General features: G+C 46.1%; 1 long non-coding RNA gene across 1 annotated transcript; it reads left to right on the plus strand.

Moving 5' to 3' along the window:
• The first annotated feature begins 14469 nt into the window (after positions 1-14469).
• Positions 14470-16215, plus strand: LOC149123014 (uncharacterized). The gene is made up of 2 exons (XR_016218517.1): positions 14470-14774; positions 15931-16215. It is a non-coding gene; the product is annotated as an uncharacterized LOC149123014 (long non-coding RNA).
• The last annotated feature ends 4686 nt before the right edge of the window (positions 16216-20901 follow it).

Below are 20901 nucleotides of genomic sequence, written 5' to 3' on the forward strand. Positions count from 1 at the left end.
TTTAATTTGTACCATTCCTTCAAATAAAGAAATTTGGTACCAAAAAAAAAAAAAAAAAAAAAAAAAAAAAAAAAAAAGCTGTGCATATGAAATACATGAAAAATTTCCCCTTTATATAAATAAAAAATTCTGTAAAGAAAAGTAGTGGTTGCCTCCGATGCACTTGCTGTTTTGTGGAGAAGACAGGTGGTACCATGCTGTGAATGTTGCAGTAGAAACTGACAGAGTACAGAGGTCCTAAGGAAGAGAATGGAATTACTGCTGTGAAGGAGAACAGGGCAGTGCAAGGAGCACTGAGGATCTCATGGGAAAGATGGAATTTTCCTGGGTCTTCAAGACCAGTAGGAGTTTCCCAGGCTGGAAATGGAAATTGGTGCAAGAAAGACTATAAGGACCATCACGTCCATGCTGTGTGGTTTATAGTTTGTTGTTTTGATTGTTTCTGAAAGAGGCAGGGTGACATGATCAGAGTGGAGCTTCTGGGATGAGCAGCATTTGGGAGACCAGCTAGGATGCTATCACTGTGGTTCTAAGAGATGGTGAGGGACTGATGGGAGCTGTGTAGGATGGGCTGGATCTGAAGTACCATGATGGGGTCCAAGTAGGCATGAATGGTGATCCAAGGGACAGAGTTGGGACAATTTTGAGGCTGCTCATTTGCCTTCTTGGTGGATGGTGCCATTCTCTCATGAAGGACTCAAAGTGGAAGCATTTGTTTTGGAAGGATGACAAGATCCATTTGACATGTTGCAGTGAAAGCAATGGGGGCAGCCAGGTGAAAAGTCTCTGGGCATATGGGAATCTGGAAATCAGGGGAGAAGTTTGAGGCTGCTTGGGATACACCCAGGCCTGGTACTAGCCCTATGGGTAAAACGAGGACTTCTCCCTGGACCTTGAACCCCTGAGTCTTTATCTCCTGGGACCCTGGCTTGTTCTTGTTGGTTCCCATCTAGGGGCTGGAGTGTTGTTTTTTAGTTTACTATATTTTAATAGCAAACTTATAGAAATGCTACAGAATATAGACAACACTAAAAACATGTGATTGCCTGGAAAGCAACTCAGAAACGTATAGTGAGTGGATAGAATCTACTGTATGATAAAAATGCCACAAACAACATTTAGTTGCTATCAATAAAATATTGACTTGTCATAAGAAAATTTAGATGCTGGCATTGTCCCGATAAGTGTAACGGGTTTATTTCTAACTGTAAAACTGAACTCCTGAAACTTGTTCACTGAAACATTTTGACTTGTATTACTGATTTATACCCCCACATTTATATTAAAAATCCACACATATAACCAAAGTGTCCTTCATTAGATGAGTGGATAAAGAAAATGTGGTATATATACATATATATGTATATATATATATATACACACACACACACAATGGAATATTATCTGGATATGAAAATGAATGAAACTACCATTTGCATCAAAATGGGTGCAACTTGCAGACGTCAGGTTGAGTGAAACAAGCTGGGCCTGGAAAGACAAATCGTGTAGGTTCTCCCTTTTGTGTGGGAGCTAGAATTAAAAAGCAAAACCAAAAAAGCCTGTGTATCAGGATTGCTGCCAATATAATTTTGTCGAACTTTGTTGTATCCCTTTGTCAGCCCAATGGTTAAGAGTGATATACTACTATAGTATTTTTTCAGTTAGCATAAATTTATGGATATAGGTAATGTTTTGCTGAAATTAAATCTCAGCTCACCATAGGAATATTGAAGAATGATATACTACTATAGTTTGATCTGTGATTATTTTAAAATTTACTGTATATGAGCGAAGTGGACATAATTTCATTAGATTATTGTTTATGGCCCTTGCCTGTATTCCTGCTGAACTGTGATCTTTTTACTTGTTGAACTCTTTATTTAGTGGCGCACTTAGCCTTTGACCATAGTGTAAATTAACAATGTTACTTCAAAAATGAAAAAAAGAAAGAAAAATCCACGCATGAATGAAAATGGAGAAATTGCTAATACCTGATTTCTGTCCCCTATATTTCTACTTGCATCTTCTATGCTGGTACATTTTGAGCCCATGGAAAAAATTAGCTCATGTTCAGAACCATCTAGAACAGGGAGAAGAAAAATAACCAGTGTTTTGAGAATACAGTGTTTCTCATCATAGTGGCTTCTCAAGCATGCTGTCCACGTATGTGGCACACTAGCTTTCGTGTCTTTGGGCGTAGTTGTTAAACTTTGGGCATGGAGAACACACAGCGTGGTGTTTTCCAAAAGGCCAACCAGGTAGGCTTCCCGTGCCTCCTGTGCTCCGGCAGTGCAGATCTGTCCTGAAGCCCTGAGCAATTTCTCACCCCAGATGCTGGGCAGGGAGTTTGTGAGCCAGAAGCTCAGTGAACTTCAGATAATGTTAAATTTCACAGAGTGTCACAGTGCCAGGTCTGTAATGAGGTTTCTTCACCCCTCCAGTGGAGGGCGCCCTCTTGTGTATGGCTTTTGTAGGCAGTTGCTTCCAGGTCAGTCTGTGGGCAGTCTGCAGTGTATGAACCATGCATAAAGACCTCCTCACAGCCCCTGCCCCTTCGGGTGGTGGCAGTGGCATTGAGTTTGGAGTTCTGACCTGAACTTGTTGATGGCAGCTGCTGTCTTGCACACGCTCAGTGACAGCCACCTGCTTCTTGCCTGGCTTCCTGAATGCTGCCGACTACTGAAGGTACTCTACGTGCCTTCAGAAAGAGCAGGCAGCAGACAGAGCCTTTCTCTTGCTCATGGCCCGTCCGGCCTCTACTGCTTTCTGTTTAGGGAGACACATTTGGAATGCGCTCGTGGGAGCATTCGCCCAGTCCAAGCCAGCCTTTGTAGCAGCCCAACTTCCCCTTGCTCTGACCTAAAACAACCAGAAAGCAATCCGACTTGAACTGAATAAATCTGTAAAAACGCCCAGGGCTCTGGGTAGCCGTGCAGGTTAGGAGTTTGCTGCAGGCATTTGAAGAAGAGTAGAGAAGCTGGCCTCCGCTGAGCAGTCTCAGCTTCAGAAGGCAGGCAGAGGAGGAAGCCTCAATAAATCAAACGTGAAGGTTTTGCCCCCAAGTGGCTCAAAGGAGATGAGGTTCCAGCTATCACTTTCCACGAATGGCCCTTGAAGGTGTTAGGGAGGTGATTTTTTTTTTTTTGACAGGCAGAGTGGACAGTGAGAGAGAAAGAGACAGAGAGAAAGGTCTTCCTTTGCCGTTGGTTCACCCTCCAATGGCCACCGCGGCCGGCACACCGCGCTGATCCGAAGGCAGGAGCCAGGTACTTATCCTGGTCTCCCATGGGGTGCAGGGCCCAAGCACCTGGGCCATCCTCCACTGCACTCCCGGGCCACAGCAGAGAGCTGGCCTGGAAGAGGGGCAACCGGGACAGAATCAGGCGCCCCGACCGGGACTAGAACCTGGAGTGCTGGCGCCGCAAGGTGGAGGATTAGCCTAGTGAGCCGCGGTGCCGGCAGGGAGGTGATGTTTTAAAAAAGACATCAGCAAAGGATTCAGTTTGTGAGTTGGGGGACTCATAGCCACTGTTAATTAGGACTTGGTGGTTACCCCGAGCCACGAGCTCACAGACGAGGGTCCTGTCTACTTTCCCAGGCCCCAGCTTCCACCCCACCCTCAGGTTGTTTAAGCCAGAGCTGGGTCTGGAGGGGGTGGCCAGCTTTTATCTTTGTCCTTCCTGGGGACACTGGGCTGCGTCACCTTTCCTTCTTTAACCCATGCTCTTCTGAGTGGTGTCCTGGTTCTTGTCTTTCCCTTGCCCTCATGGGCAGATGACTCTGTTTCAGAGGATAAAGCACTAGAGAGGGAGACAAGAGTGTGGAGTTCTAGCTCAAGTTCACGTTGGGCAGCCTTGGGCGAGTCTCTTTGCTTCGTGGGCCCTGGTTTCTTTATCCGCATAGTGAGAGGTGTCTGATTCCTAGATCAAGTGCAAGAGCCCACAGTCCTGTGCTGAGTACCACCTGAGACGTTCCTTCCTCCTCCTCCTCCTCCCCCTCCCCCCGCCTCCCTTCACCTTATTGGCTGAGGGATGAGTTTGTGACCTCAGAGCAACCACCTCAAACCCTGGCTGTGGTTGGGCTTCAAGAAGGTGAATGCCATGTGTCTTTTTCAGGGGTTGGCGGGGAGAAGGGTTTTGAAATAAAGAACCCAGCTGCTGTCTTTCTGCAAGGGTAAGGATGGAAGAGTCCATACGGCCTGAGGCTCAGCTGAACTTCTTTTCTTTTCTTGGGTGTTCTTTAAGATGTAGCACTCCATCCGTGGAATGCTCTGTCTTGCCCTGAGCATAGAACTTTGCCCGAGCTACGGGAGAGGGAAGAGGACCCTCCTCTCAGAGTTGCTAGTACCCGATGGGAGAAACAGACCAGAATCCCCTCTTCAACCTCTCCCCACCCCAGGGCCATCTTCGTCTTGCAGGTGTGGGAAGAGGGTGTTGTCTCGGGTCTGCTCCCCTGAGCTGTCTGCGTTACTTCTCACTATGCTCAGAGAACTCCGAGTTCAAATCCCAGAGCTGCCTCAGCTTTGCTGTGTGGTATTGAACAAACGACTTCACCTCTCCAGCTCTCAGTGACTACATGGAAACCATGAGCAAAGGGAGCCTACCCATACCCTCATGGTCCATCTGCGACAAACAAACACACTGGATTTTCTTTCTTTTTTTACAGGCAGAGTGGACAGTGAGAGAGAGAGACAGAGAGAAAGGTCTTCCTTTTTGCCGTTGGTTCACCCTCCAATGGCCGCCGCGGTCTGCGCGCTGCGGCTGGCGCACCGCGCTGATCCGATGGCAGGAGCCAGGTGCTTCTCCTGGTCTCCCATGGGGTGCAGGGCCCAAGCACTTGGGCCATCCTCCACTGCACTCCCTGGCCACAGCAGAGAGCTGGCCTGGAAGAAGGGCAACCGGGACAGAATCTGGCGCCCCGACCGGGACTAGAACCCGGTGTGCCGGCGCCGCAAGGTGGAGGATTAGCCTAGTGAGCCACGGTGCCGGCCCTGGCCTACTTTCTTAAAGTTGGATTGTCTTGGCGAGTGCATGCATGTGCGTGTATACTTGTGTGTGACTTGTGTGTGTACACTTGTCTGTGACTGCCTACATGTGTATGCGTTGATTTCAACTTCTACAAAATTGCTACCAGCTGATAATTATGCTACAGCTCAATGGAAGAGAAATGTCCCATAGGTCAGAAGAGATTCTCGGGCAGGAAGGCAGGTTCAATGACAAATTCTTAGCCTTCACATCTGTTACTACTTTCTGTCTTGAGTACAGAACGTGAATAAATAATAAACAAAATTTGCATTAACCTGAGAATTACCTTATGATGCTTTTTTGAAAGGAAGGAAAAAAAAAAAGGAGGGTTGAGCTTAACAGATCTATTTCCAGATGATTTAACAGGTGAGAGGGAGTTGGCTGCGATTGTTTTATGTCTCAGTCTATTAGGTACTGTACAATGCGACAGATCCATTCTAATTTATACAGTTGTTCAGCAAAACTTTTGTGGGTTTTTAAATTGACTGTAATGCTTAGCAATTGGAATATAAATTTATTCAAGCCTCTTATTTGGTCGCCTCAATGGCGCATTACCAAGTATTTTATAGTGTCTGATCTGCTTAAGTTTTACAGCCAGTTTCTGTTGTTCTGCACTTTTTACAGCTGGTGTTGAGAGCGGGGCTGGATGCTCCTGCCTCCTGTGGGTGCCGACGCCTGCTCCCAGGGCGGGGCCGGGGCTCCCCAGGTGAGCCGAGGGTGTGAACAGCCCTTTTTCTTCCTGGCTCTTTTTTTGTTCCCTGGCTTCCTGCCAGCTGTCTTTGGTGCACAACTGGATCTTGTTTTGAACTAACTGGGACTCGGAATTTGCCTGCCCATCCTCAGCTATGAAGACTAGCACTGAATTCTCAAGCTATAACATGGTTTTCTAGGTTTTTTGGTTTTTTCTGTGTTACTGCACTTCTTGAAATAGTGGGGTATTATAGTTAGTCTTCATGCTGTCATGGCCTGCTTTGTCCTGTGTCACTTGATCTCAACCACCACCTGTCTGTAATAAAACTACTTCCTCAAAGCTCCGAGAATGGCCTCTGGTTGTCAAGGTGAAGTGTCGATGGCCTCGGGGTGTCTGTAGGACTTGATGGGGAACACACCTGTGTCTTGATGCCATCTCTCCCTGATCGGCCTGCCACTGCAGCTGTAGCTGTTAGGTCACCAGCATTGATCCATCTTTCTCTCAACCCCCTGTCTCCTTGTGCAAGCCGGGAGCAGCCTAGTCCTCCCTTCCCACTCGATGGCATGCACACATCACATCTCTGCTGCCTTCCCTGGGCTTGGTATCTCTGCTCACTTCTTCCTCCTGTGAACATCCCTGTGTATGCATTTGTCATGACTATAAACTCCCTGAGGGCAGGGACTATGATTGTGCCTGGCGTGCCATAGATGCTAAATAAGTTATATTGCTTTCACACGTGGCTTTGGAAATGGGAGGAGGTTGGATTTTTGGAAGCAGAAGGGAGAAAGAAGGGAAGAATGGCATGAGGTGAGGCTGGAGGGACAGGAGAGGGCCACATGAGGAAGAGCAGTTTGAAATTCCTTGAGGATTCTGGATTTTACCCAAAACGCTGTAATCAGCACACAATTTCAAGTGTTGGAAAGAAACACCATGGGTGAAGCCAGTATTTAAAAAATACCTCTCTGGCTAAAGTGTGAAGACTTGAATGGAGAGGGAGAAGGCAGAATATCATGGTAGTGTGTGTTGATAGGGGCAGTGGCGAGAAATAGGGAAGAAATATGAAAAAAAATTGTGCAGGTGGAACAGCAGGAATTACTAGACATTGTGAGGAGAAAGAGTGCCTTGCTGAATTTCTGACATAATCATCAGCTGCATAGGGATACCAGTTTCAAGATGAGAAGCTGTGGACAAAGCAGGTTTAACTGTGTGTGGCGGGAGGGGAGTGCAGGGGTGGGGGATGTAATCTAATTTGGGAGATGTTGAGCTTGGGCTACGTGAGACTTCCAGGTGAAGCATCGTGGATGTGGAGATGGCCACGGGTCCTTGAGAATCGACAGGGAGAAGAAAGAAGGAGACCAAGCCAAGGGAGGGCTCGAGACGTCATGTGGAAGAGTGCAGTGCCACAGGCTGTGTAGAGATGGCAGAGTTGGCCATCAACACCCAGGACTACTTTTGTGTTATTGAGCCCAACCACCCAGTGTTCCCAGGAGGTCGCCTGTGCCACAGCTGTTGGGAGGTGGAGTAGGAAGGGAACCAAAGATGAAGTATGGGGCCTTGTCACTGTAATGTAAATGTATATTATCTCAAGAACTAAAAAAAAAGAAAAAGAAAAGAAAGGGAGAAGGAAGGAGGGATGAATGGAAGGAGGGAGAATATTATTATATTCTTAGAATTGAATCTCCAAATCACAGTGAATCTGTTAAAAACTCATTAAAAATAAAAAGAAAAAGGGAACCGAAGAGCCCCAGGGGTGAGAGGTGAGGCCTCATCAGCGGCGCTGGTGAGAGCAGGCTGGTGGGCTGTGACTGCAGTGTGGGCCAAGGAGGGGGCTGGAAACGGGATTTGCGGTTACGGCTGCTCTACCGAGAAGCTGCTTTGCCACGTGGGGCCAGGTGGAGGCTGTATCCCGAGGGATGCGTGCAGTGAGGGGTTGGTCTGTGGTTGGTTTGTTGTGCTTTTCTGAGAGAAGAGACTAGAACATATTAAAAGGTGTGAAAGGGTCGGGGAAGAGGGAGGCGTGATGAATGAGGACTTGAGAGTCAAGTTCCCAAGAAGGTGGGAAGATACAAGTCTAGGCTGCAGACGGAGAGTTGGCCTCTTGTCTGAGGAGAGAAGCCTTGTCACTTACAGTGGGAAAGAAAGAGACGATGGGGGCCCAGTGTTGCTGTGCAGTGGGCAAAGCCGCCGCCGCTGACCCAGCATCCCACAGCGCAGCGTGGATGTGAGCGGCTTCACTTCCCATCCAGCAGACTGCTGACGCGCTGAGGAAAGCATTGGAGGCTGGAGGGTGGCTCAGGTGCTTGGGAACCTGCCACCCACATGGGAGACCTGGGTGGGGTGCCTGGCCTAGACATTGTCCAGCTCTGGCCATGCAGCCATCCTCAACCAGCAGGTGGAAGATATTCTCTCTCTCCCTCTCTCTCTCTCTCTCTCTCTCTCTCTCGCTGTCACATTGCCTGTCCAATAAATTAGTTAATTAAGAAAAAGAGTTCTGGGCATCCCACAAAATCTATCCTGAATCTTTTGAAAGAAGAAAAAAAAGGAAGAAAATAAATGATGGGTACAATGCAAGGGATTTGTGGCAAGAGGAAGACCAGTGACCTTCAGAAGGGTTTCAGTTTCTCGGTGGCATTTATGTGCAGTTAAAAACTCAGTTACTATCAGGAGTAACAATTACCACAGTATAGCAGCTACCCATAATGACTGTTGACTATACTAAGTATTGATATTCAGTACCTCATTTAATTCTGACAACAAACCTATTGGGTAGGTTCTGTTTTATGGGTGAGGAAGCTGATATTCATACAGGTTAAGTGATTTGACTAAAGTCACAGTTGGTGAGTAATGGAATCAGGATTTAAACCTTAAGCTGATGGTAAAACCCCTGGTATTGTAGTTGGTGTGACTACTATATGGCTCGTACTATTACATGGGCTTTTTAAAATATTGGCTTTTTAAAAGATTTATTTATTTTATTTGAAAGACACAGTTACACAAAGAGAGGAAGAGTAGAAAGGAGCAATCTTCCATCAGCTGGTCACTCCCCAGATGGTTGCAATGACCAGGGCTGGCCCAGGCTGAAGCCAGGGCCCTGGAGCTTCTTCCAGGTCTCCCACATGGGTAGCAGAAGCCAAGCACTTGGGCCATTTTCCATTGCTTTTCCTAGGCCATTAGCAGGGAGCTGGAACAGAAGTAATGCAGCCAGGACTCGAACTGGTGCTCATATGGGATGCTGGCACTGCAGGCAGCAGCTTTACCCACTATACCACAATGCTGCCCCTACATTGACTTTCAAAGCTGACTGTTAATTGTGCTGTACACCCCATACTGTTGTGAAAGTTTGTAGTCTTCTGAAAATTGCTTTACTCTTCAAGGTTAGATGAACTCTATGCAGCTTTATACTTTTTAAAATTTATTTACTTGAATGGCAGAGTTACAGAGAGAAGACACACACACCCACACACACACACACACAGATATTCCATCTGTTAGTTCACTCCCTAAATGGCTGCAGTGGCCACGCTGGACCAGACCCACGCCAGGTACCTAAAACTCCGTCTGGGTCTTCCACATGGGTTTCAGGGACTCAGGTAATTGGACCATCTTCTGCTGCTTTCCCAGGCAGATTAGCAGGGAGCTGGACCACAGGTGGAACAGCCAGGACCAGATCTAGTGCTCATATGGGATGCTGGCATTGCAGGCGGTGGCTTAACCCGCTGTGCCACAACACCAGCTCCAGCCTTATACTTCTAACAATATTGGAGATGTATGGCGCTATTTAGAGGAAGACTGTTGGCACCCACTGTCTTCTGAGATGCGGTAATCAGATGACGTATTGTAGCATAAAGATCTCTTTTTTGCTCTGCATCTGCTCAGGAATACAGCAAACATCTATCAGCACTGCAATAGTTCATAAAGCAAGCTGCTTTAGATCGCTTTCTTGCAAAGGGCTATTGGGATTCTTGTTGTTTGTTCAATGTTCACTCTGCCCTCTAGTGGCCAAGCTCTCTCACGACCCAAGGGGCATTCCCCCAAACCCTGCCGGGCAGGAGTACTTGGTACCCCACAGTCGCTCTGTTCAAAGCTGTTTGCTTATATGCAGTTCTGCATGTTCCTTCAGTAGTTTCTCTTCCTATTCTACTGAGAAATCCAACCGACTAAACTCCAGTGCCATTTTTTTAAAGATTTATTTGTTTATTTGAAAGAGTTACACACAGAGAGGAGAGGCAGAGAGAGAGAGAGAGAGAGGGAGAGAGGTCTTCCATCTGCTGGTTCACTCCCCAATTGGCCCACCATGGCCAGAGCTGGGCCGATCCGAAGCCAGGAGACAGGAGCTTCTTCCAGGTCTCCCACGCAGGTGCAGGGGTCCAAGAACTTGGGCCATCCTCCACTGCCTTCCTGGACAACAGCAGAGAGCTGGATTGGAAGAGGAGCAGCTGGGTCTTGAACCAGTGCCCATATGGGATGCCGGCGCTTCAGGCCTGGGTGTTAACCCACTGTGTCACAGCGCTGGCCCTGTAGTGCTATTTCATAGTCATAGAATCTTGAATTGAGCTGTTGTCCCTGAGAACCAAGAACACGGCCACTGGCGGAAGAAAGACCCAGACTCCAGGCCCAGTGTAGGAAGTGCCTGCATGAAGTGCTAGCTTCGTCCTCTGGGAAATGGGAGTGACATGATCTGCCTGAGGGTTAAATGGACAAGAGAGTGATTTGGCACCTCACAGCTGGCCGATCAATGCTCATTCTCCTCTTCCTTTGGCCTGACTTCCAGAAAGATCCTTTGAGAATAAGTGACAGCCCTTGCTGATGAGAGTTTGCAGGGTGGCACTACCGTAATGGTCTGTTTATTGTTGTTGTCCTGCCCTGGACAATAAGTGTTGGTGAAGACAGAGATCTTGTGGGTATCCCCACTGCCCACTGCATAAGCCTCTCAATAAATCTTTATGGAATGAATAAAGACAGAATGGGGCAGTCCCAAATCCAAGCATCTCAAGTGATTTCTTAGCCACACTAAATTCTGAGAACTGCTGTAGAAGGTCCGCTCACAGAAGTCAAGCCATGGATGGAATTTAATTTGTGCCTTATCTTTGTTCTCTATAATTTGCTTCATAGCTGGTGACTTTTGACCTTAGCGGGAAAACAGAGCTCGTGACCTGCCAGATTCTTTGTGAAAAGGGCTAGTACGTGCATGTGGGGAGCGGAGTCTGATTTAATGCATGAAGCTCTTTGAAAGGACTTGAACTTGGCGTATGGTTAAAGGGATTATTATAGAAAAGACAATTAGCGTCTCCTTTGCTGAGTGTATGCTTGGAGTCAACAATGTGTTTTATATTCAAACATTTTGAAAAGCGTATTTATTTATCTTTTAATTAAAAACAGCACCCTCTTGTCTCCTTCTGCTCTCCTTGATTCAGTGTCTAGGATTTCAAATAAGCTCATGGACTTGATCTAGCTCACTGCAGTTCCAGAAAGGCAGCTCCTCTAATGTCTCTGATTGTTTCTCACGATGTTCTTAAGACATCAGTTGTACAATCACATTTTTAAAAAGCCGAGGCTTTAGTCTCAAATGGTCAGTAGATCTCTAAGAAAAATGCTTATGAGACGTCGATCTAGGGTAGGGGCAGAATTTCCATCGCTCCTGCTATGTGACTATTTCTTAGCCAGCTTCGTTGAGGTATACCTGAAAAGTATATGTATTAGGGTATGGCATCATATTTTATTATATGTATACATGTGGAATATTTACCATAATCAAGCCAATTAAGATATCCATCACATACTGTGCTTCTCATTTTTTGTGTGACGGGAACATGTGACACCTACTCTTAGCAATTGCAGGTAGACAATATGTTGTTCACTACGGCTCTGTGTCTTAGGAAAGATCTCTAGCACTTCTCCATCCTGTCCAACTGAAGTGGTGGATTCCATGAGCAGTATCTCCCTACTCCTCCTCAAAGGATGATTCTAATGCTTAAGTTTTAGAAATTCCAAATTTAGAAAAAAAAACTCATTTCTCTAAATTAAAAAAAAAAAAAGACCTCTGTCTGGTTACAACATTTAAGTGAATCCAGAGTAGAATTATGCTAAGGCCTACCTTCTGCTGGGGTCGGCTTGTTCCCATAGGAAGGGAGGGTTAAAAATGGCAAGAGCAAGTGTTGTGCGAATTACACCACTGATTTGTACCCAGCAAGATCCCCCCCAGCAGTATCTGTCACGCGGCTGCCCTGCTTACAACAGGCAGAGTGGACAGTGAGAGAGAGACAGAGAGAAAGGTCTTCCTTTTGCCGTTGGTTCACCCTCCAATGGCCACTGCGGCCAGTGCACTGCGCCGATCTGAAGCTAGGAGCCAGGTGCTTCCTCCTGGTCTCCCATGCTGGTACAGGGCCCAAGCACTTGGGCCATCCTCCACTGCCTTCCTGGGCCACAGCAGAGAGCTGGACTGGAAGAGGAGCAACTGGGACAGAATCCGGCGCCCCAACCAGGACTAGAACCCAGTGTGCCGGTGCCACAAGGTGGAGGATTAGCCTAGTGAGCTGTGGCAACAGTCAACAACCCCCAATTTGTAAAGGAGAAACTGCAGGTTAAAGAAATTAAGTGAATTGATGAAGATGACATGATACTGGAATTGAAACCCAGGCCCTTGTGACCAACAGTTTTAGTGTCTCTGTCTCTCTCTCTCTTGTTTTCCAAATATTCATTTATTTGAAAGGTAGAGTTACAGAGAGAGAAGTCTTCCATCTGCTGGCTCACTCCCCAAATGGCTGCAACAGCTGGGACTGGACCAGGCTGAAGCCAGGAACTCCATGCAGATCTCCCACATCAGGGGCAGGGTCCCGTGTGCTTGAATCATCTGCTGCTGCTTTCCCAGGTGCATTAGCAGGGAGCTGGATTTGGAAGTGAAGCCGCCGGGGCTGGAACTGGTGCTCATATGGATGCCAGCACTGCAGGCAGCAGCTTAACCCTCTGTGCCACAACACCGGCCCCTGCTGGATTCTGACCGGCGCCGCGGCTCACTAGGCTAATTCTCCACCTGCGGTGCCAGCACCCTGGGGTTCTAGTCCTGGTTGGGGTGCCGGATTCTGTCCCGGTTGCCCCTCTTCCAGTCCAGCTCTCTGCTGTTGCCCGGGAGTGCAGTGGAGGATGGCCCAGGTCCTTGGGCCCTGTACCTGCATGAGAGACCAGGAGGAAGCACCTGGCTCCTGGCTTCGGATTGCGCCAGCCACAACGCACCGGCCATAGCGGCCATTTTGGGGGTGAACCAACGGCAAAAGGAAGACCTTTCTTTCTGTCTCTCTCTCTCTCACTGTCTAACTCTGCCTGTCAAAAAAAAAAAAAAAAAAAAAAAAGCTGGATTCTGCTGGAGGACAACGACTTGTTTGCATCTACAGTCTGGGGAGATGTTGGTGCCATGCTCCAGCTATAGCACTCTGGAACCAGTGAGATGCTGCTTCAACAACAGGGTCTTTATAATATGATCAAGATGCCTTTTTGGCTGCCTATATTAGGTCTAGATCCTTCCCTACCCAAAGTCTGGTTCAGCCTGAGTCTGCAAAACTAGTCATAAATTAGGGAAATTCAGTTGTTGGTCTGTGGTCTTTTGGTGGTCCTGCTGTACATGTTTGTTTTCCTTTCTTTTTCTTGCCCTATAAAGAATGTTCTCTTTCAATTTACTGGGTTCATTGGCACCATTTATTTCCCGGTGCAAAGACCTTCTCCTTTTAGGAAACCACTATATCATGGATTAAAGAGAGTGCGAGCCAGGCTCAGGGAGAGATGGCGGAAGGCCCCGGGTTGGGGGAGGAGGAGGATGGGAGGAAGTGACTGCTGCCCCCTGCAGCAAAAAGCAGGAGGGACCGAGGGAAAGAGCTGGAAGTAGCAGGGAGAGGGGCAGGTGCGGGGAGAAGACCCAGGCTGGGCACAGGGACAGAACGAGTTTCTTTTTCCAATCCAAACACCAGTGCTCACCTTAACCTCAAATATTTTTCCATTGGAAAAGTTCACATTGAGAAGCTACACCCTTGCTCGCTGGGCGAGAGTTAAGGTGAGGAAGCGTGCTGGCAGGAGCTGCAGGCGCTTGGTGGAGCCAGAGAGGGAGGAGAAAAGTGGGTGGGTTTTCTCCTAAGCAAGAGGAGATCTCACTTTGATGGTCGGTGGCACACACATTGCCTCCTGTTGGAGGCTGCACCTCCTCTGTCATTTCCCTCTGGGCAAAAGCTACTCCTTGGGATGCTTTTAGTAGAAAATCTCTGTGTGCGGGAAACGTCTCTTCTGTCCTTTCACAAAACCCATGGGGATTTTGAGTTGATTGTGAGATCTCTGTGGTGTACCTCCTTCCTTTTTTTTTTTTTTTTTTTCCAGAAACAGAGAGAGGGACTGAGAAGTTGCCAGGGTGGGGAGGTAAAAATCTTTCCATGGTTATTCCCAAACGTCAGAGCAATAATGCTAAAATCTGGGTTTAATACTGCTGGGGGAAGGAGACTTGTTTCTGTGTTTCCTTCCATCAGGAGGAGAACATGCGATACAACAAAGCTGCCATATGTAAATGAAATCCTACAAAAGGATGGATATGGAGAGAGATCCGTTGTAGGTGGAATTCTGTGATGACCCCACCATAACCATGTCCATGTGTAATTCCTTCCCTTTGAGTGTGGGTGGAGCCTTCAATTTGCTCCTAACCAATAGAATAAGGCAAACGTGAGGGGCCATTGTTCCTGTGATTGTTGGAGGGCAAAGAGCTGGGATTTCTCAGGCGTATTTAACATGGCTAATAAGGTGAGTTTATGCAAAAGGGACTGATCCCAGGTGAGTCTGACCTAATCAGGCAAGACTTGAAATAGAAGCTAGAGGTCAAAGGGAAGTTAGCGGAGATTCATCTGCTGGGATTGAGAAAGCAAACTTCCATCTTGGAGAGAGAGCCACGTTGCAGGAAATGGGGTGGCTCCTAGGAGCTGAGGTCGTCGGTTCTAGAACCACATGGAACTGAGTTCTGCCAACAGCTTGGAAGAAGACCCCACATCTTACACAGGCGCAGCTCTGGCCTACACCTTGGTTGCAGCCTGGTAAGACATGGAGAGAGGACTCGGCTAACTCTTATGTGATTTCCTGACTACTAGAAACTGTGAGACGATAAATTTGTAGATTTTAAGCGTTGGTTGTTAGACTGGTAATAGTTTGTTGGGCAGCCATTGAAAAGAATATAGATCCTGTGTTTTTCAAATGAAATCTTTTTTTTTTTTTAAGTTTATTTGATTCATCTGAGTGGCAGAGTTACAGATAGATCTTCATCTGCTAGCTCACTCAATACAGGGTTGCAGTGGCTGGGGCTGGGCCAGCCCAAAGCTAGGGGCTTCATCTGGGTCTCCTCTGTGATCTTAACGAAGATTCAAGGTGAATTCTACTTAAGGATTTTATTATCGCTCATCTAAATTGGAGCCACAATTATTCTCCTCTTCAGTCACTGTCTGGAAAGCACCTCTTAGGAGGCTCTGTCACTAAGGGCTTCCTGTGAGCTTCTGGGGACTGCAGGGAGATAAATAAAACACAGGTGCTTTTCTTTTCACCTCGTGAAATTATGGTATGCCAAATCCTGAGTAAATCGAGCAAAAACCATTCTGTAGACTAGGTGTTGTCTCCGGGAGTTTTGCGGAAGTGCAGCAAGGCACTCTGGGACTGCCCACTCCCTCTGGTATGTAAATCATTCTGAGATATGCAAATGACCGCACAAGCCCACAATCCTTTTCTCCCTGGCTTTCCAGTCTTGGAGGTGGAAAGCTTCTTATATTTTACTGTATTTTATATTTTACTATTTTTTTTTATATTTTACTGTTTTTAAACTCCATTTTGTCGGTGACCATCTTCAAGGGCGTGGAAAACGAGGTTCTGTAGTTCAAACTGTAGAGTGGAGACTCACCAAGGATGGGGCCGCCAAGAAGCAGCGCTGACTTGGGGGCAAGTTTCACTGCCGGGTCCTGTGGTTGCTGCTGGTCTCGCTCCTCTCAGGAAACACGCTGCCTCGCTGCCCTCACCGTAGCACAGTAGGCTCCGTGCTGTTTCTCATCACGGTGTTGGCTGAATGAATCGGATCTCTTACTTTCCTGAGAAGGTGCAGAGAGGCTAGTAGGGATCCCGGCTCCCACTGAAGGTCACGTTACTTGCGAGCAAGCAGAGCTGGTTCCCGAACAGCAGCTTCCTGAATTCCTGTGCCTTTCCATTCAGGCTCTCAGCCATTGCGCATGGCCTCGTGTGTGGCCGAGGAGGTGGAGACGGGGAGATGGCCATGTCTTCTGTGCAGAGTCTTCAGCGGGTCGGCGGCAGCATCCAAGTTCTGTCCCAGTCCCTGTCTCCAAGTCCAGCCTGGCTCCACCAGGCAGCTCCTTGCTGTTTCTGTGCGGTACGTGCACTTCCCGATGGCCTCCCTGCCCAATTCCCTCCAGGGCAGTTTGCAGCTTCACACTTCATGAATTTTATTTGCAATCGATAAATAAACCTATTATCATCAGGGTTTTGTATTCTCATCATATATCGTCATCTGTCATAAACCATTTGAGGCCGGAGTCTGGTTCATTCAGCACATCCCACTCATCTTTATTTCTGAGTCACTGGCTGAGAGAGACAAACTAAAAGTGCAAGTGCGAGAGTTTACTTTTGACTCAATAACAGAATGTCTAAAGATCAAAATCGTATTTAGACGTTATTATATTTGAGATTAGTGCCAGGGGAGAAAAAAGCCATTACCTTGTCAGGCTCTCTCTGCTTATTAGAAGTGACAAAGTATTTTGTTTTTCCATTCAAATGTGACAGATCTGATGGAAAAGTGGATTTTCATTAAGGTGTGTTTTCAAAGTGCTTCTGGCCATCTCTGCCAGTTTTATGGGGGGGGGGAGCATCAGATTTGAGTGTAACTTTGGGTTGGCAGATAAGTTGGTCACAGGAATATATCAAAGTATACTTTGGAGAAAGAAGCTAAATGCCGTACTATATCCAATTAGCTGCTCCATTCCCTGATTATCACCTCAATCTTTAAGAGCAAAAATATTTTTTGATAATTATCATATTGGCGAGGCAAACACTCCATAACTGAGATGGTTTATGGGCAAGGAGTTCTGTGTGAAGGACTGACAATTAGAATTCGAAACCACCATCTGTGATTCTTGAATAATCCTTGGACAGATACTCCTGGCCTCTGAGGTGCCTCCCAACCCTTTACACATCAGGGTGCTAATAGATAATGGTAGGGGTTACAGGATCTTGGAGGTAAATGGAAATTCTGGGCAGGACGCAATCTCCTTCAAGGACATGTGTCATGCTATCTTGCGACCCATTCAAGCTCACCGGTTGGGAAGCTGTGCTCAAAGAAGAAATGACTGTGGACGTCTCCAATTTAAGCAGATCTCTCAAGTTCCTGGCTTTTCCTGGGTTGCATGAATGAGTACAGCAGAGGGGTCTTGGGAATGGCATGCTCCGCTTCTCAGAAAATCTCCATGGAGCTCGTATGTGCAGCTCTGTTCTGCATTCTTGAAAGGGTATTGTGGAGTTCCAAGATGGCAGAATAGGGAGGGAGCACACCAATGGTCCGGGAAGGGAAGATTCAAAGAGGGGTGAGAATTTGTAGTTTTGGGGAAAGGGAAGCTCTTCCGAAACGAGGGAGACAGGGTGGACCTGTGAGGAGGACACGGGCACCTGAGGAACAGGACACCAGCAGGAGTGTGTATGCACCAGCACTGGAAACCAAGGTGAGACAGGGCGCTGGCCCAATACCGCTGTAGCAGCTGCCGCCGCCCCTCCCCCAACCCACCCTGGGACAGACACTGAGACACGCACGACTGAGTGGGGGAGGAAATAGAAAACGGAACAGAGTGAGTAGCGCCTGTGGAAAGAGTAAGCAATTCAGGCGGTCTGATTGAGGGACTGAACAATCCAGGATCCCTCCCCCAAGTCGGAGCTGCAGCAGGCGGGAAGCAGCCATCTTGTTTGTTTACATTCGGGCTTAAAGGAGAACTGCCTCTGTCTCCACACTAACCTTTGGAGGCGGAGCCCAAAGGTGGAGTGGAGCGACAGGACACTCCTTGCGCAGGGGCAGGCAGTGAGGGAGGGCAGCTCAAAGCCCTGACACCAGTCTACTCAAGTTACCAGAAGAAAAAAATTGAATAGCGCCCGCGGGAAGAGGGCAGGATCCAGGGGGACGAACTGAAGGATCAATAACGCCAAGACCCTTAGAACTGCCCAACCCACAATCAGAGCTGCAGTGGGCAGAGTGCAGCCATCTTGTTTGTTTACATTTGGGCTTAAAGGAGGCTGGCCTCTGCTCCAAAGGAGGAAGCAGCAGGGGCGGAGTCCAAAGGTGGTCTGGAGCTACTTGACACTCCTCACGCAGGAGGTGCAGTGAAAGAGAGTGGCTGACCAACAAACCCCAGGCACAGACACGTAAGGGCGAATATAGGAACAAGGAAACCGGCCCCCCAATGGGTGGAGATTGGCACCTCAAAGCCCTGACACCAGCCCACTCAAGTTACAAATAAATAAATAAATAAATATGTAAGTAAAAAATAAACAAACTCTAGAAGGTAGAGCAGCCTGCTTACACTGGATATTGGTGCAGACTCACAGCAGTCCATAGCAGAGGGAAATCAACCTGAAAAACCACCCAGACGGAATGCCAAAAAACAAAACAAAAACCCACAATAAGAATATAGAAGAACATATAAATTCGCCAATGGAGCAGGCTAAACCAACCATAACAGAGGCTGAAGAAGAAGAAGAATTTGAAACTATGCCAGAAAAAGAATTCATAAAATTAATAATCAGAATACTTAGAAATAATGAGAAACAGTGTCAAGAGCTGAATGAAAAATAAGCCCAAGGATTAGAGATCCTAAAGAGAAGCCAGAATGAAATACTGGAAATGAAAAACTCAATTGACCATATAAAAAACACCGTGGAATCCCTCGGAAATTGAACAGATGAAATAGAAGACCGAATATCAGAATTCGAAGACAAACTTCCAGAAATAATAAGTCAGTTCAAACGCAGGAAGAAAAAATTAAAAAATTAAAAAATATGGTTGGAGACCTACAAGATTCAATCAAACGGTGTAATGTTCGGATAATAGGAGTCCCTGAGGGGGTGGAAATAGAGAATGGATTGGAAGGTGTTTTCAATGAAATAATATCAGAAAACTTCAAACAAAGGGAGCTGGATAACAACAGGCAAATTCAACAGGTAGCCAGGACTCCAAACAGGGTAGACCAGAAGAGAAATTCACTGTGGCACATTGTGGCAACACTCAGCTCAGTGACGCACAAAGAACAAATCCTAAAATGTGCCAGAGATAAATGACAAATCACATTCAGGGGTAAGTTAATCAGACTCACCCCAGACTTCTCATCGCAAACACTACAGGCAAGACAATGGCATGATATTTCAAGTTTTAAAAGACAAACAATGCCAACCTAGAATACTATACCCTGTAAAGCTATCATTTATGAATGAAGGGGAAATAAAGATCTTCCAAGACAAACAGAAACTGAAAGAATTTGTATCCATGCGTCCAACTCTACAACACTTGCTCAAAGACGTGCTGCATACAGAAATACAAAAACAAGAACTTCACTACAAAAAAAAGTGAATGTAGAGTAACCTACAAACAAAGTTCAAAATACATAAACAGCTCATTTAGGAAACATGAATGGGAAAAGACAGTACTTAACAGTAATCACACTAAATGTGAATGGTCTTAATTCTACTACCAAAAGACATAGACTAGCTGATTGGATCAAGAAAGAGAATCCATCTATATGTTGCCTTCAGGAGACACACCTTATCAGCAAAGATGCACACAGACTGAAAGTGAAAGGATGGAAAAAGATACTCCAAGCTAACAGAAATCAAAAAAGAGCTGGTGTGGCCATCCTGATATCAGACAAAATAGACTTTAACATAAAAACTATTAAAAGAGACAGAGAAGGGCACTATATAATGATTAAAGGATCTATCCAACAGGAAGACATTACTATTATAAATGTATACACACCTAATTACAGGGTGCCTGGCTACCTGAAAGAATTACTAAAGGATTTAAAGGGAGATATAGATTCAAATACAATAGTAATAGGGGACTTCAACACCCCACTGTCACCAATGGACAGATCAACCAGTCAGAAATTCAACAAGGAAACAACAGAGTTAATTGACGCTATAGACCAAATAGACCTAATAGATATCTTCAGAACCTTCCACTCCACATCCAAAGAGTTCACATATTTCTCCCCAGTACATGGAACGTTCTTTAGGATTGACCATATGCTAGGCCATAAAGGGAGCCTCAACAAATTCCAAAAAATTGAAACTATACCATGCAGCTTCTCAGACCATAGCTTAGTGAAACTCGAAATCAACAACCCAAAAATCTCTACACCATATGCAAATATATGGAGAATGGACAACATGATCCTAAATGAACAGTGGGTCATTGAAGAAATTAAAAGAGAAATCAAAAGATTTCTAGAAACAAATGAAAATGATAACACAGCCTATCAAAACCTGTGGGACACAGCAAAAGCAGTGCTAAGAGGAAAGTTAATAGCAATTGGTGCCTACATCAAGAAGCTGGAAAGGAACCAAACAAATGAACTCTCCATGCACCTCAAGGATTTAGAAAAACAGCAGCAAATCAAGCCCAAATCCAGAAGGAGGAAAGAAATACTAAAGATCAGAGAAGAAATAAACAGAATTTAAACAAAACAAAACAAAAAAAAATACAAAAGATCAACAAAACCAGGAGCTGGTTCTTTGAAAAAATAAACAAAATTGACACACCATTGGCCCAACTAACCAAAAAAAGGAGAGAGAAGACCCAAATCTGTAAAATCAAAGATAGTAATGGAAATGTAACAACAGACAAAACAGAAATAAAAAGAATCATCAGAAACCACTACAAAGAGATGTACGCTAACAAATTGGGGAACCTGGAAGAAATGGATAGATTCTTGGACACATACAACCTTCCTAAACTGAGCCATGAAGATATAGAAAATCTAAACAGACCCCTAACCATGGAAGAAATTGAATCAGTAATAAACACACTACCGAAAAAGAAGAGCCCAGGACCAGATGGCTTCACCACTGAATTTTACCAGACATTTAGAGAACAACTAACCCCAGTTCTTCTCAAGTTATTCAAAACAATTG

Source organism: Oryctolagus cuniculus, chromosome 12 (genome assembly GCF_051225735.1).
Source record: "Oryctolagus cuniculus isolate XC-2025 breed Fujian yellow rabbit chromosome 12, ASM5122573v1, whole genome shotgun sequence".
Taxonomy (NCBI): Eukaryota; Metazoa; Chordata; class Mammalia; order Lagomorpha; family Leporidae; genus Oryctolagus; species Oryctolagus cuniculus.